Source organism: Berghia stephanieae, chromosome 1 (genome assembly GCF_034508935.2).
Source record: "Berghia stephanieae isolate SIO BIC M18660-M18661 chromosome 1, UCSD_Bste_1.3, whole genome shotgun sequence".
Classification (NCBI taxonomy): Eukaryota; Metazoa; Mollusca; class Gastropoda; order Nudibranchia; family Aeolidiidae; genus Berghia; species Berghia stephanieae.
In genome coordinates, this window is record NC_088360.1 from 78,128,803 (window position 1) to 78,144,479 (window position 15,677).

Genomic DNA, 15,677 nt, shown 5'->3' on the forward strand with positions numbered 1-15,677 from the left:
CTTGCAATACATTAAGGTCATATCAGCACCAGTAAAAAGGAAGAAAATGGGATAGTAAGTTAAAGAATAACAATTTAAGCACCCTGGAAAAAGTAAGACGGAGGATTCGATTCAAATAGAAAAAGCATGTAGATTCCGAGAGCACACTTTTAGAGTACTTGAGATCACCTAAAAGTCTCATCCAGACACAAGCACAGGTCCCCACAAAGAGGGATACACTCAAATTTTTGCAAATTATTATAAATAGAAAATAATAATAATAATACAATCAATGCATAACAGAGAGGTGATTTATAAGGCAAAAAAACTCATCTCCCAAAATACACATTTGACCGTTTCCCTCCCAGCTAGGGTATCTGGTCAGGGCCAGGACAAACCCAAGTAATCTCATTCCAAGACAAAGACAAAGCATGTTGGAGCACATATAGGGGAATAGGAGACAGTGAGTGCCTCCCTGCCCACTATGGGAGTGGGGATTCAAAGATGATTCAATTTAAATGCAAGATATTAAGAAGCTGATCACTTATCAATATGGTGAATCCTTTATCATAATTTCAAGAGTGTGAAGCTGTGGAGAAAAAAAAATAAAACAGGAAGTTGGCGGTTGTTACAGCATACTGGTCCATAAGAGTAGAAATCAAGTCATATAAATTATTTACATATATGAAAATATTGAAAAAGACTTCCTTTAAATATATTTTTGTTTTTAAGGGTTTTACGGCGCTTGCAACACATTTAGGTTATATCAGCGCCAGTAAAAAGGAAGAAAATGGGATAGTAAAAAGTTATAGAATTACAATTAAAGCACCCAAGAAAAAGTAAGACATAGGGGAACTGGGAACAAATAGGGATCAGATGTAGATTCCAAGAGCATACCACCAATGTACTTAGTTTGAGACCACCTAAAAGTCTCGTCCAGACACAAGCACAGGTCCCAACTAAGAGGAATACACTCAAATGTTTACCAATCATATAATATAATATGTAAACTCAACATTAATAATACAATGCATAACAGAGAGATGATTTACAAGGAAAATAATATCATCTCCCAAAACTATAACTATACATTCGACTGTTTCCCTTCCCAGCCAAGGAGCTCCGGCAAGGATCAGGACAAAACTAAGTAATCTCATTCCAAGACAATGACAGGAAACAATTGGGAAACGGGTATGGGGGGATAGAAGAAACAGCATGTACCTCCCTGCCCACTATGGGAGGTCAGGATCCCCACCCAGATTTAAATATATGGGATAACATCCATTAACTACAGATAAAACAAATCTATAAGACAGTTGACATACAAATCTTGTTTGTTTGTTTGTTGCTTTAGGTCTCTTCCAACACAATTGGGGTTATATGAGAGACCGCTGAAACAAAAAAACAAGCAATCTAACAAAAATAGTACAAATGTAAATCAAAATCATAACCTAAAGATATCATAAGCTAAATAATAAATAACCAAGAACAAACAGGCAGAAGATTTACAGAAAAAAAATATCCCCTGTCAAAAATACAATCACAAACCAAAGAAGCAGGATAGGCTAGTAAAGAGAAGAAACGACATCACTATCGGATCGTACACCCATGCGAACATCATAGGTATATGATTCAAGGGTGATGCTCCCATCCAACCACCCGCATACAAATCTTGACATCCGCACGACCATGTTAGCTACAATAAAGGAGATGACACATCTTAGGCTAATACACGGATGGTCAATTGCAGTTAAGTACAATTAATCACTTACTTAAGCCCTTAAGTTCTAAGTGGGGCAAAGGCGTCAACAACTTCAATCAACTCTTTCCTGGGCCATCTGTGTGGTTCCATGTCCTTTAATTTCCTCCAGTTGAAACGCTATTTCTTGGTCGTCCCCTTCTCTTTGTTAGTTGATTCCATGTCAATACCTGTTTATTCCCTTTTAAATACTTACCAAATTGTAAAGCTTTGTGTTCTTTTCTTCTTGAATCTTTCAAACCATGTATTCTACCTGAAGCCGATTAAAGATTCAGGACTTCCACACACGATATGGCTGTGGATAATAAGACAAAAATTCAATCACATTGTAGATCCGAGACAGAGGAGAAATTCCATATACACGCACCACTTCAACGACGTTCGGAAAATATATTGAGTTGCTCACCGGAGTTTAAAGTTAAGAAACTGGACTTGTAGGATTAACATTATTAAATAGATAATACTGAAAACGTGTTTTAGTGGCTTGAGGTCAATTTGTTTCTAAACTAATTCAAGGTCAGCAACTATTTTACTTTAATAAGTCATTGAAGTGGCATCTGTATATGGAATTTTTTCCCTCATGTGATTTGGTTTTCAAAACATTACATCGGAATTATAACGATTCAGGAAAGTACTAAAAATGACAAACGTACAGATCAGCATGGTGACAACAAAATTATACAAAATATACAAAATGCTTGATTTCCATGGTGCGTCTCTAAAATGAGATAATTTAAAATTGAATTCACCAATACCATTTTTATTGATTAATTAAGCTAATAAAGTTGGTAAATCGTAGTATTGTTCTCATCAACTTACCAAGTAGCTGCTCCACGTTATTGATGAAATCTCACTGATTTGAATGATTGTTTTCCATCCTTTAAAATGTCTGAAATAAGCGATTTAAAGCAAAACATGAATTCGTTACACTATTTTAAAAATTAATCTTTTCAGCTGGTCAGGTCTGTGACCCCTTTAATTTGGGAGCCGAGATCCCGTTTTATATCCCGCCAGCAAACGGTCCCGTGCCACTTCAGCGTTACCAGTCCGCTCCGTATCAACCTTATAGGAAAACACCCACATTAACGTGGCGAGGAGGTGCGGCTACGGGTTTCCACCATGTCCCAGTGATGTTCTTAACCCTCGCCTTACCACCTACAGCAAAATCGTCACATTTGTTAGGACACAATACATTTTCTTATTCAGATTTATTTTGTACGGCACAAACTTTGAAGAATGATCTTTGTTTAATTAATATGAACATAAAGTTGTTTTGTAGAGTTTGAGTCTAAAAAATCTATTTTTCTGCTGGGTAAGCCTGCCATTCTGGGAAAATACTGAAAATTATCAGTAAGGAGAGGGTCAAACCTGAAACATGGCTACTTTAGCAGACTACCCGGATTCGATGAAGGCATCATTTGGCGCCAATGATGCCAAGATCGAACCACTCCCTCCATCCCACCCAATGTGCACCCGAACAGAATGTAAAATTTTACAATTTTATCAACTAGAAATTTCTAACAATTCTGAGCAACACAGATTAAAGATAATATAAAATGCACTAACTTACTAACTCGTATTGATTTGAAATGACTTGATGTCAATTTAAATGCATAACGCTTATTTGCACATTGGGCGACTGATACCATCTTCGCTTTTGATTATCAACTGAATCACACAAAAAAATGTAAGAGTAGTCTATCACTATCCCGCATACAACCTCTCTGAAGCTGGAATTGCTGAAAAGCAATTATTCTCGTGTCGGTTGTATCACATCTGGGGAACATAAATCAATGCTGTCCGCCTACAGAGTAGACCTAGAAAGAAGACGAAACCAAAAGAACCCCATAGAAACCTCTAAATTCGTGCACCACAGAAGGGGGGTGTAAACGGAAGCATTTACCTAGCATATAGGTTCGAAATATATGCATTCACGTAGCGCATTTCAACATGCTACAAGTGGTCGCCGCCACCGATGTAGCTGTTGGTGATTCAGATTATGATAAACAATTGCGGAGATGGTAACGTTTTACCTGAAAAAAAAGATCCTGAAAAAAAGAATAATCCTCGAATGGTTCTTGATCCCCTTGAATCCATCTTGGCGTCCGTCGTTGTGAAATACAAGAACAAATGCACACTTAACAGAAATCAGGTTCGAAATATATGCATTCACATATAGGCCATTTCAAGCATTTGCCGTGCTCATTGCGTAACGTTTTACCTGAAAAAAAGAATTATCCTCGAAAAATCCTCGAATGTCCTTGTTCCTCCTTGAATCCATCTTGGCGTCCGTCGTGGTGAAAAAAAAAATTAACAACAAAACATTGACTACCACATTCTATTTTAATTTTGCCTAATGCAAAATATAATCCACTCTAGCCGTGGTCCCTAGTCTAACCTAGCACCCTAGCAGAGACAAGAGAAAGAGGGTCGAAATGAGAGACCTGGCCCCGGCCTTTCATCTCTAGAATAGACAAAGACAGCCCCAGTTAGACACCCACCTCTCACCACGGTGTCTAAGCTGAAACTGAAGATTTTTTGGATAGAAGATACACATTAACTCGTGAGTGTGTAGCTTAGCAGTGATTTGTTTTAACATATTAACCGTTTCAATTTCCGTGAGTATTGGTTATAAACACAACACACAACTTAATGTAAAATAAACAGTCACCAAGAAATTCTTATTTTACCTCTCATTTTTTTTTCTTTTTTTTTTTTTGTCTTGTCTGTTTTCAATTTATTATTATCTATCCTGCCATCTACTTGTGTAAAAACAACTCACCGCCAAGTCTATTAATAGTATTTTATTCAGTGAAAAGATCCCCCCCCCCCCCCCCCCCCCATCTACGATCATGAGTAACCACAACATAGCCAAATAAAAAACCCTAAAAACTCATAACATAAAACTTCACCTTGAACGTTTACATTCTGATTGATACAATTTAGTGAGAACTACTCAATAAATGACTGGTAAAAAACAATAACAAAGAGTTGAATAATGACGTCAAATTCGTTCCTTTTATAAAATTATACAATTGATCAGGCGTGTAGAACAAGTGAGCATTTTTCCTAAACGCAACCCATATATGGTAACACCGTGTCGTTTGCTGATTTTGATAGTAACAGCCATTGTTTACATTCGGGGGACTGGCCGATGGGTGTGACTTTGTCCCCCTCAACCGAGTGTTTGTTGATACTATGCTATTGGGTAAAATATTCAAAACATCCACCAGCCGGATATCGTCAACCAACTCAGAAAATTATATGTCACCTTGAACAATTATAGTCTGAATGATAGAATTTAGTGAGAACATTAGTAGTGTGCGCTTAGCTAAGAAACTCACAACATTGCCATCCGGAAGTATAACGGACCAACACACAAAACTATGTGTAACCTTAAACGTTTAATACAGTTAGCTGAGAATTACTCACAAACATGGATGGCAATAAACAATAACAAAGGCCTGAGTGACGTCATCTTCGTTCTATATATATATATAATATGTCAAATGACCCGAGACTAAAATGAAAATATGGAGACATGAAACTTAGGGACTCCTTCCGTATGTGGGTGTCAATGTCAAGTCGGTAAACATGGCATTTGAGAATTGATGGTATGTGTTTAAATAAAATAAACACCATTTCTACCCACTTTTTCAATCGTACAAATACACACAAAGTTTATATAGACAGAACGAAGTTGCCATCATTTAGGTCTTTGTTATGTTTTTTGCCGTCCGCGTTGATGAGTAAATCTCACTAAGCTGTATTAACTATAATATAGATAGAATGCGCTTGGCCAAGGAGTTCACAACATTGCCATCCGGAAATATAACGGACCAACACACAAACTCTGTGTAACCATGAACTTTTATAGTCTGGTTAATACAGTTTAGTGAGAACAACTCACAAACGCGGATGGCAAAAACAATAACAAAGACCTGAGTGACGTCATCTGCATACTATCTATAAACGTTTAAGTTTACACATAGTTTTGTGAGCTGGTCCGTTATACTTCCGGATGGCAATGTTGTGAACTTCTTAGCCAGGCGCATACTTTCTACTGATAGAATAAAGTTGCCGTCACTCAGGTCGTTGTTATTGCTTTTTGCTATCCACGTTTATGAGTAATTCTCACTTAGCTGTATTATCCAAACTATAAAAGTTCATGGTTACACACAGGTCTGTGTTTTGGTCTGTTTTAGATTGTGTGCGCTTGGCTAGGAAACTCACAACATTGCCATCCAGAAATATAACGGACCAACAAACAAAACTATGTGAAACCATGAACTTTTAAAGATAGTTCGAAGATGACGTCACTCAGGTCTTTGTTATTGTTTTTTGCCATCCGCGTTTATGAGTAATGCTCACTGAACTGTATTAACCTGACTATAAACGTTCATGGATACACACAGTTGTGTGAGTTGGTTCGTAACACTTCCGGGTGGCAATGTTATGAGCTTCTTTGCCAAGCGCATTCTATCTATAGATAGAATGCGCTGGGCCAAGGAGTTCACAACATTGCCATCCGGAAGTATAACGGACCAACACACAAACTCTGTTTAACCATGAACTTGTATAGTCTGGTTAATACAGTTTAGTGAGAACAACTCACAAACGCGGATGGCAAAAACAATAACAAAGGCCTGAGTGACGACATCTGCATACTATCTATAACCAGCTGGTGGCTGTTATGAGTATTTTTCCTAAACGCAATGCACCAATAGAGCAATATCCATAAACTTGCTTGTTCTTTTGATTTTAGCCAGCCATTTTTATGAGCAGTTCTCACTAAAATGTAAAAATCAGACAATAAACGTTTAAGGTTACACATATTTTTATGTGTTGGCACGTTATATCCTGCTGGCGGATGTTGTGAATATTTTTTCAAAGCGTATAGCATCAATACAATGTGTTAAAAGAAGAGAGTAGGTAGAGTGAGTAGTGCTCTAGATATTATGTATTGGTACTATGCGTTTAGGTTAAATAATCACAACACCGGCCAACAGGACTGTTGGTGCTTTGCGCTTGGTCAAAACGCTCACACCATTTCGCCAGCCGGAAGTAGGTACCAGCACATAAAGAAATGTGGAACCTTGAACGTTAATAGTCTGATAAATACCGTTTAGTGAGAACTGCTCATTTAAATGACAAGCTGAAAAGAATAACAATGACCTGAGTGACTTCGTTCTATCTGTAACCTACCAATTCACAATACCGTGTATAAACTTGTGCCTTTATAGATAGAATGCGCTTGGCCAAGGAGTTCACAACATTGCCATCCGGAAGTATAACGGACGAACACACAAACTCTGTGTAACCATGAACGTTTATAGTCAGGTTAATAAAGTTTAGTGAGAACAACTCACAAACGCGGATGGCAAAAAAATAACAAAGGCCTGAGCGACGTCATCTTCGAACTATCTATAGATAGAATGCGCTTGGCCAAGGAGTTCACAACATTGCCATCCGGAAGTATAACGAACCAACACACAAACTCTGTGTAACCATGAAGTTTTATAGTCTGGTTAATAAAGTTTAGTGAGAACAACTCACAAACGCGGATGGCAAAAACAATAACAAAGGCCTGAGCGACGTCATCTTCGAACTATCTATAGTCTGATATAATTTAAAATCACCAAAATGGCTCTTTGAAAATGTTAACAAGCTAAGAAGCTCACAAAATTGCCATCCGGAAATATTATAACGAACTAACACACAAAACCTTGTGTAACCTTGAATGTCTGGTGAATGCAATTTAGTGAAATGGATGCCAAAAAAAAAAAACAATAACAAAGACCTGAGTGACGTGAACTTCGTTCAATCTAAAAATCTATGTTTGTAATCAGTGTTAAATTTCAACACATCCAAACATAAGGCTGTGCTTTCACTTTTTGTTTAAAATGGCGATGGTGGTGTGCGAACGAATCGGCGGTCTCAAGAAGTGGGTGAGAGAGGGATCTAGAAATGACTTGGGTTTGAAACGAATATTTTTGTGTTCGTGGATAGCTCACACGGTAGAGCCACGCTCTCACCTGCCAGGCGGAGTTGTCGTACCAATAAGGTCGCAGGTTCAAACCCCACCACCGCCGCGAAAATTTTTTTATTCTCTATTGTCTTCTGGCACTTTTCTACTCACTTCATATCTTGTTGTTACATTTTATACAGCGCAATGTCCATTGAATGCCCTCAAACCGCTTCACAAAGCTTGCCAGCAATTTAATTAGCAATTAGGACGAGAAATATTGCCAATAGGACCTTATTGCTGTTTTTTTCATTTTTCTTTGGGTTTTTTTTTTACAGAGACAATATAATTAAAGTCATGAAATGACCTAAACCTGTGGCAATCGCGGTATAACTCATAAAAATATAACACATTAAAACCGTTTTACACCAGATTATATTAGGAAACAGCCTTTTCCAAGGACTCAATTTTGAGCAGTCAAAAGTGGGCCTCGATCTGGGAGGGGGAGTAGGGGGGGGGGGGCTATAGGTGATTAAACAAATATATCATCATCAATATCATCATCATCATCACCACCATCACCATCATCATCATCATCATCATCGTCGTCGTCGTCGTCGTCGTCATTATCATCATCGTCATTATCTGAATGAACAGCAACAAGAACAACATCATCATCAACAACAACAACAACAACAACAACAATAATAATAATAATAATAATAATAATAATAATAATAATAATAATGATAATAATAATAATAATAATAATAATGATAATAATAATAATAATAATAGTAATAATAATACTAATAATAATAATAATAATAATAATAATAATAATAATAATAATAATAATAATAATAATAATAATAATAATAATAATCAACATCATCATCATCATCATTATAATTTCATCTTCCAGGCTAATTTGAGGTTTAAAGTGTTTTACGATATAAGGTTATGTCATTTTTAAAGAGAAAAAAGCCAATGCGTGATAGTCATGTGAAATTCGCAATGGTTGACATCTCTGTGAAAGATTGACAATCGACAGCGTGTAAAAATGTTAATATCAACAACAAATGAATACAAGTCACTGAATATTACACACGGATGTGGATGTGTACATATTAAATTTCTGTCCACCATTTTTTCTTTTCTTTTCAGGTTGGCGATGTGGAAGGACGTGTGGTGCTGGCTGGCGGTCTTCATTGGAAAGATTATGCGGATTTCTTAGCTGGGTGGGCCCCCCTGCCGTGGATTTCCAAGTCTTCAATTCGATGGAGCTGGTGATGATGATGTTTTGTAAGTAAAGTATAATTTTATTATGCTTTCTTACTTTTTTTTTTCATAACCAGAGCCTGAATCATCCATTTTATGTTTTGTTTTATTTTATGTTGTTTACATGGCAGCCGTGGTTTCCTCCATCCCACACCCCCTTCTGTTTGCGCGTATTTAGTTGGGGTTTGGGGTACTTTGGGTGTGTCGTCTTCTATCGTAGCGATCTATTCTGTGGGTGGTTGGTTAATGGTGCCCAGTCTGACATGTGTTTTTTTCTATTTTTCGGATGATTTATGGGGATGGTTGTGATTTTTCTTTTCTTTTCTTTTTTGTATTTTTTTTTAATGTGTGGTGGTGGTGGTGTGATGATGGGTGGTGTGGTGGTGGTGGTGGTGTGTGGTGTGATGGTGGTGGTGGTGATGGTGTGATGGTGGGTGGTGTGATGGTCGTGGTGAGGTGGTCTTGGTGAGGTGGTCGTGGTGAGGTGGTCGTGGTGATGATGGTGATTTTTTATGATTTGCTATGTACTAACTATTTTTTTCTTATTTTTCAGGAGAAGGCCGTGGTCTGTCTAACCCGGATGCTTGGAGTGGTGGTATTATGTCTAATCATTTCCCATGCGTTCTTTTTCAGGAACTGAGTTACCATTTAAAATGTGAATCGCTGCTAGATGGCTACAGTGTGGTGTGTGAACCCCTAAGTTTTATGAAGTATTTGGAAGCGCAATGAGCATGGTAAATGCTTGACTTGCGCTATTACTTCATGGGAAGTGGATGGAAGGTGTGCATCACTGATGGTGGACTAGGTCCCTGTCTCTGTTTACAACCCCCTTCTATTGTGCACGGGCTAGTGGTTTCTTTCGGGTTCTTGTGTTTCGTCTTCTATCTAGGACTACTCTGTAGACTCTGTACGTCGTCGACTTGGTCTGCTGGGTGGTAATCGCCTGAAGTCCAGTATTAGGGGTTGTATGTCACGTTTACTGTGGCCATTGGCGACTCACTGTGCATACTTGATTGCAAAGATGGTAGCGGTTGCCCAGAGTGCAATTTCTTTTGTACATTGGGCGGGTGGTGGAGTGGTTCGATCTTTGATCGGATCCGGGCGGCCTGCTAAAGTAGCCATTTGTCATGGTGGAATTCCGTAGTCGCACCTCCTCGCCACGTTAATGTGGGTGTTTCCCCGATAATGGTGAGACATGGAGCAGGCTGGGTTATAATTCACTCAATCCTAGAGATGTTTGCTATCGTTCAAAATTGGAAAAAATGCATTAAAAATGAACATGTGCATACTTTTTTTTATTCAACTCTTATTAACATGAAAATAACTAAAAACGTTAGCTTTGATACTACGACTATAATTTGTCTCATAAAAATGTAATAAATAGGCATGGGGTAAAAGTAACCCCGGTAAACTACGGATATCGTCAGTGTTAGGGTTGAGTGAGTTAGAGCTGGAGCGGCACGGGACCGAAAAATCAGGCCTGCCTTTGAACATTTAAAAATTCGTCATTTTTAGGAGATATAAATCGTATTCTTTTTATTTACCTTTTAAAAATCATTTTTATTCTGAGATCAACGTTCATTTTCAATTAATCTTTGACTTAGATATGCTCATGAAGTTCTGAAACTGGAGCCACAATTTCGTAATTTTACTAATTTAATTGTTCGTAGTTGTAGGCAGGTCTGCTTTAAGCTGGCGGTATATAAAACGGGATCTCGGCTCCTGGGTAGAAAGGTGTCACAGACCTGGCCAGCTGAGACAAAAATGTAAATAATGGATTATAACACAATTTTTTTTTACTTTACAGCCCCATCAAGACTGTTTAAGATGGTGAAATCTAATCATTCATAATACAGTACTGGAGTTTCATTATTCTCATGGAGCACCAACTTGGTAAGTAGTGAGAATCAATTTGGTCAAAGTTTCAACATTGTATTATAATTCAGAAAAGCGAGTGGAGCAGGCACTTATGTTGGTAACAACAAGATATGAAGTGAATAGAAAAGTGCCAGAAGACAACAGAGAATAAAAATTTTTTCGCGGCGGTGGTGGGGTTTGAACCTGCGACCTTATTGGTACGACAACTCCGCCTGGCAGGTGAGAGCGTGGCTCTACCGTGTGAGCTATCCACGAACACTAAAATATTCGTTTCAAACTCAAAGTCATTACTAGATCCCTCTCTCACCCACTTCTTGAGATCGCCGATTCGTTCGTACACCACCATCGCGAATAATTTTGACCAGCAGTTAAGCTTAATAGCCAATATTCTCAACACAAACATATAACATAGAAACGATTGAGACATTGAGTATGCTCCGGTGTATGGGGTGAATTTTAATTCAGAAAAGCGAGTGGAGCAGGCACTTATGTTGGTAACAACAAGATATGAAGTGAATAGAAAAGTGCCAGAAGACAACAGAGAATAAAAATTTTTTCGCGGCGGTGGTGGGGTTTGAACCTGCGACCTTATTGGTACGACAACTCCGCCTGGCAGGTGAGAGCGTGGCTCTACCGTGTGAGCTATCCACGAACACTAAAATATTCGTTTCAAACTCAAAGTCATTACTAGATCCCTCTCTCACCCACTTCTTGAGATCGCCGATTCGTTCGTACACCACCATCGCGAATAATTTTGACCAGCAGTTAAGCTTAATAGCCAATATTCTCAACACAAACATATAACATAGAAACGATTGAGACATTGAGTATGCTCCGGTGTATGGGGTGAATTTTAATTCAGAAAAGCGAATGGAGCAGGCACTTATGTTGGTAACAACAAGATATGAAGTGAATAGAAAAGTGCCAGAAGACAACAGAGAATAAAAATTTTTTCGCGGCGGTGGTGGGGTTTGAACCTGCGACCTTATTGGTACGACAACTCCGCCTGGCAGGTGAGAGCGTGGCTCTACCGTGTGAGCTATCCACGAACACTAAAATATTCGTTTCAAACTCAAAGTCATTACTAGATCCCTCTCTCACCCACTTCTTGAGATCGCCGATTCGTTCGTACACCACCATCGCGAATAATTTTGACCAGCAGTTAAGCTTAATAGCCAATATTCTCAACACAAACATATAACATAGAAACGATTGAGACATTGAGTATGCTCCGGTGTATGGGGTGAATTTTAATTCAGAAAAGCGAGTGGAGCAGGCACTTATGTTGGTAACAACAAGATATGAAGTGAATAGAAAAGTGCCAGAAGACAACAGATAATAAAAATTTTTTCGCGGCGGTGGTGGGGTTTGAACCTGCGACCTTATTGGTACGACAACTCCGCCTGGCAGGTGAGAGCGTGGCTCTACCGTGTGAGCTATCCACGAACACTAAAATATTCGTTTCAAACTCAAAGTCATTACTAGATCCCTCTCTCACCCACTTCTTGAGATCGCCGATTCGTTCGTACACCACCATCGCGAATAATTTTGACCAGCAGTTAAGCTTAATAGCCAATATTCTCAACACAAACATATAACATAGAAACGATTGAGACATTGAGTATGCTCCGGTGTATGGGGTGAATTTTAATTCAGAAAAGCGAGTGGAGCAGGCACTTATGTTGGTAACAACAAGATATGAAGTGAATAGAAAAGTGCCAGAAGACAACAGAGAATAAAATTTTTTTCGCGGCGGTGGTGGGGTTTGAACCTGCGACCTTATTGGTACGACAACTCCGCCTGGCAGGTGAGAGCGTGGCTCTACCGTGTGAGCTATCCACGAACACTAAAATATTCGTTTCAAACTCAAAGTCATTACTAGATCCCTCTCTCACCCACTTCTTGAGATCGCCGATTCGTTAGAAGTGGGTGAGAGAGGGATCTAGTAATGACTTTGAGTTTGAAACGAATATTTTAGTGTTCGTGGATAGCTCACACGGTAGAGCCACGCTCTCACCTGCCAGGCGGAGTTGTCGTACCAATAAGGTCGCAGGTTCAAACACCACCACCGCCGCGAAAAAATTTTTATTCTCTGTTGTCTTCTGGCACTTTTCTATTCACTTCATATCTTGTTGTTACCAACATAAGTGCCTGCTCCACTCGCTTTTCTGAATTAAAATTCACCCCATACACCGGAGCATACTCAATGTCTCAATCGTTTCTATGTTATATGTTTGTGTTGAGAATATTGGCTATTAAGCTTAACTGCTGGTCAAAATTATTCGCGATGGTGGTGTACGAACGAATCGGCGATCTCAAGAAGTGGGTGAGAGAGGGATCTAGTAATGACTTTGAGTTTGAAACGAATATTTTAGTGTTCGTGGATAGCTCACACGGTAGAGCCACGCTCTCACCTGCCAGGCGGAGTTGTCGTACCAATAAGGTCGCAGGTTCAAACCCCACCACCGCCGCGAAAAATTTTTTATTCTCTGTTGTCTTCTGGCACTTTTCTATTCACTTCATATCTTGTTGTTACCAACATAAGTGCCTGCTCCACTCGCTTTTCTGAATTAAAATTCACCCCATACACCGGAGCATACTCAATGTCTCAATCGTTTCTATGTTATATGTTTGTGTTGAGAATATTGGCTATTAAGCTTAACTGCTGGTCAAAATTATTCGCGATGGTGGTGTACGAACGAATCGGCGATCTCAAGAAGTGGGTGAGAGAGGGATCTAGTAATGACTTTGAGTTTGAAACGAATATTTTAGTGTTCGTGGATAGCTCACACGGTAGAGCCACGCTCTCACCTGCCAGGCGGAGTTGTCGTACCAATAAGGTCGCAGGTTCAAACCCCACCACCGCCGCGAAAAATTTTTTATTCTGTTGTCTTCTGGCACTTTTCTATTCACAACATTGTATTATGTTATATAATTCTATACATTAAAATGCTTCTATGTTGTCTTTTGGCATGGCACCCACCTTCAGAACAAAAGGTCCAGGGTTCGAGCCCCGCTCTGGGCAGCACATAATTTTGTCCTTGGAAATGGGTCGCAATCTCAACTTACTCAGATGTAAGATGAGTACCTGGCCGTTAACAGCATTGCCTCTGTCTGAAATAATTGAATGGCTGTCGTGTATTGTCCCATATTGTTAAATATTTTTGTTGGAAAAGGACACCTTTTTACGCCATATCTTTGAATTGATCCCAAACACTGTTTCTGTTCCAACTGTAAAATTTAAAAGTAAAGACCTCCGCATAAGCGTAAAAATGTTTTTGGCTGACTTTTGTTGGCAATTCTGTCTTCAGTCTAGGCTTGAAATAAGAAATTTATACAGGATATCTAAGATATCTTGAGGAAGAAAGAATGCGGGGGTTGCCTGTACTCTGATATCAAAAACATTTAATATTTTGGTGTTGAACTATGTACATAGTTGAATATTATACAGATCATCTTGAACTCATTCCTTTTCTAGACAGGAATTTAAATTCAAACGACGAAGATGATGATGATGAGATTAGATGGTGATTATAAGACGTATCTCTGACATATTGATTCTATTCTTTAGTGGGCCCACTTTTCAAGAGCCATAAAAATATTGCATTTTTATATGGTGTAGTTTCTCAGAATTTACACTCTTTTAACAATTGCGCACAAACAGGATTTACCTAAAACATTGACAGAATGGGTGTTTAATTGCAGGAGGTCAAGTATTTCACTTTGCCGAATTGAACATTAAATGTTATGGAAATATGTTGACATGAACAAATGAAAACAAATCATTTATTACTATAGTCTAATGCATACATACTATTTTTCTGTCCCTCAATCTTCATTTTCAGCTTGGTTTCCAGATTTGGAATGTTTTGTGATTTAAGGATGGAGCTCTCTCTACGACAGTTATGTGATGTTTGGTGAAATTAATTCAGAAAGATGATGTGCATTTGACAGCTGGATGGGACAACCCAACAGTAGATTTCCAAGTACATCAGTAAGATGGAACAGGTTGTGATGTTTTTTTAAATAACAATCATAAAATAAATGACACAAAATTCCCTTCATTCACCCCGTGGGGGAAAATTTTTCTCAAGGGACTATTACAAGGGAAAATGGGAACAACCCAGGCTGCAAATTGAGCTTTGGCAAGATGACTTCAGGTTAGGAAGCAAAGACCGTACTGCTGAGCCATGACATAGACATTAGGTAAAATAAGTGTTGTACACCAATTCTTGAATATAATATTCATTTATTTTTTCTAATTAATTCATCACGATTTTTATCTTTCATAACCAAAGCCTGATTCATCCGCTTTATTTTTTTGCTTTGTTTCTATTTTTATTCATTTTTTTGTTCACATGACAGCTGATGTAGGTCCTTCTCCATCGACATTTGCCATCTCTCTTGTGTGCATAATACATTTAGTTGGTTCTTTGAGGGTTCTCTGGATTCTGTCAGCTTCTATCGTTATTCTGTAGATGTACGGATACTTTGACTTGCTCAGCCTACATGTGTTCAATAATTTATTTTTTTTAAAACAATTTTTGCGGATGATTTATGGGAATGGTTTTGATAGTTAAGCGTGATGTATTGAATTGAGTCTTGATGACATGCATAATCATTAAATCTTAAGTTTAAAACATTTGATTAATTTTAAGTGCTATGCATTTAAATTAATTATTAATTCGATATTATAATATTGGTGTTTGTATAGTATGTTTTGCAAAGTATTAAATGTTTATCGTTTTTTTCAGGAAAAGGTTTATATGAAGGTAATCATTTGTCTCGGACAATTTATACGAATTGATTTTTATG

The 15,677-nt window shown here is 38.3% G+C and overlaps 2 long non-coding RNA genes across 6 annotated transcripts; one reads left to right on the forward strand and one right to left on the reverse strand.

Moving 5' to 3' along the window:
- Nucleotides 1-527: 527 nt before the first annotated feature.
- LOC144964612 (uncharacterized) lies at nucleotides 528-4,547 on the reverse strand. 4 transcript variants are annotated; one of them, XR_013643887.1, is made up of 4 exons: nucleotides 3,960-4,547; nucleotides 2,558-2,627; nucleotides 1,935-2,033; nucleotides 528-568 (listed from the first exon to the last, which is right to left on the reverse strand). It is a non-coding gene; the product is annotated as an uncharacterized LOC144964612 (long non-coding RNA). The 4 variants fall into 4 exon arrangements; XR_013643888.1 differs by having other exon boundaries at nucleotides 1,752-2,033; XR_013643889.1 differs by lacking the exon at nucleotides 528-568 and adding an exon at nucleotides 1,312-1,370.
- Nucleotides 4,548-8,817: 4,270 nt separating this feature from the next.
- Nucleotides 8,818-15,312, forward strand: LOC144958021 (uncharacterized). 2 transcript variants are annotated; one of them, XR_013642293.1, is made up of 4 exons: nucleotides 8,818-9,008; nucleotides 9,538-9,579; nucleotides 10,792-10,877; nucleotides 14,708-15,312. It is a non-coding gene; the product is annotated as an uncharacterized LOC144958021 (long non-coding RNA). The 2 variants fall into 2 exon arrangements; XR_013642292.1 differs by lacking the exon at nucleotides 9,538-9,579 and having other exon boundaries at nucleotides 8,825-9,008; nucleotides 14,708-15,310.
- Nucleotides 15,313-15,677: the final 365 nt, after the last annotated feature.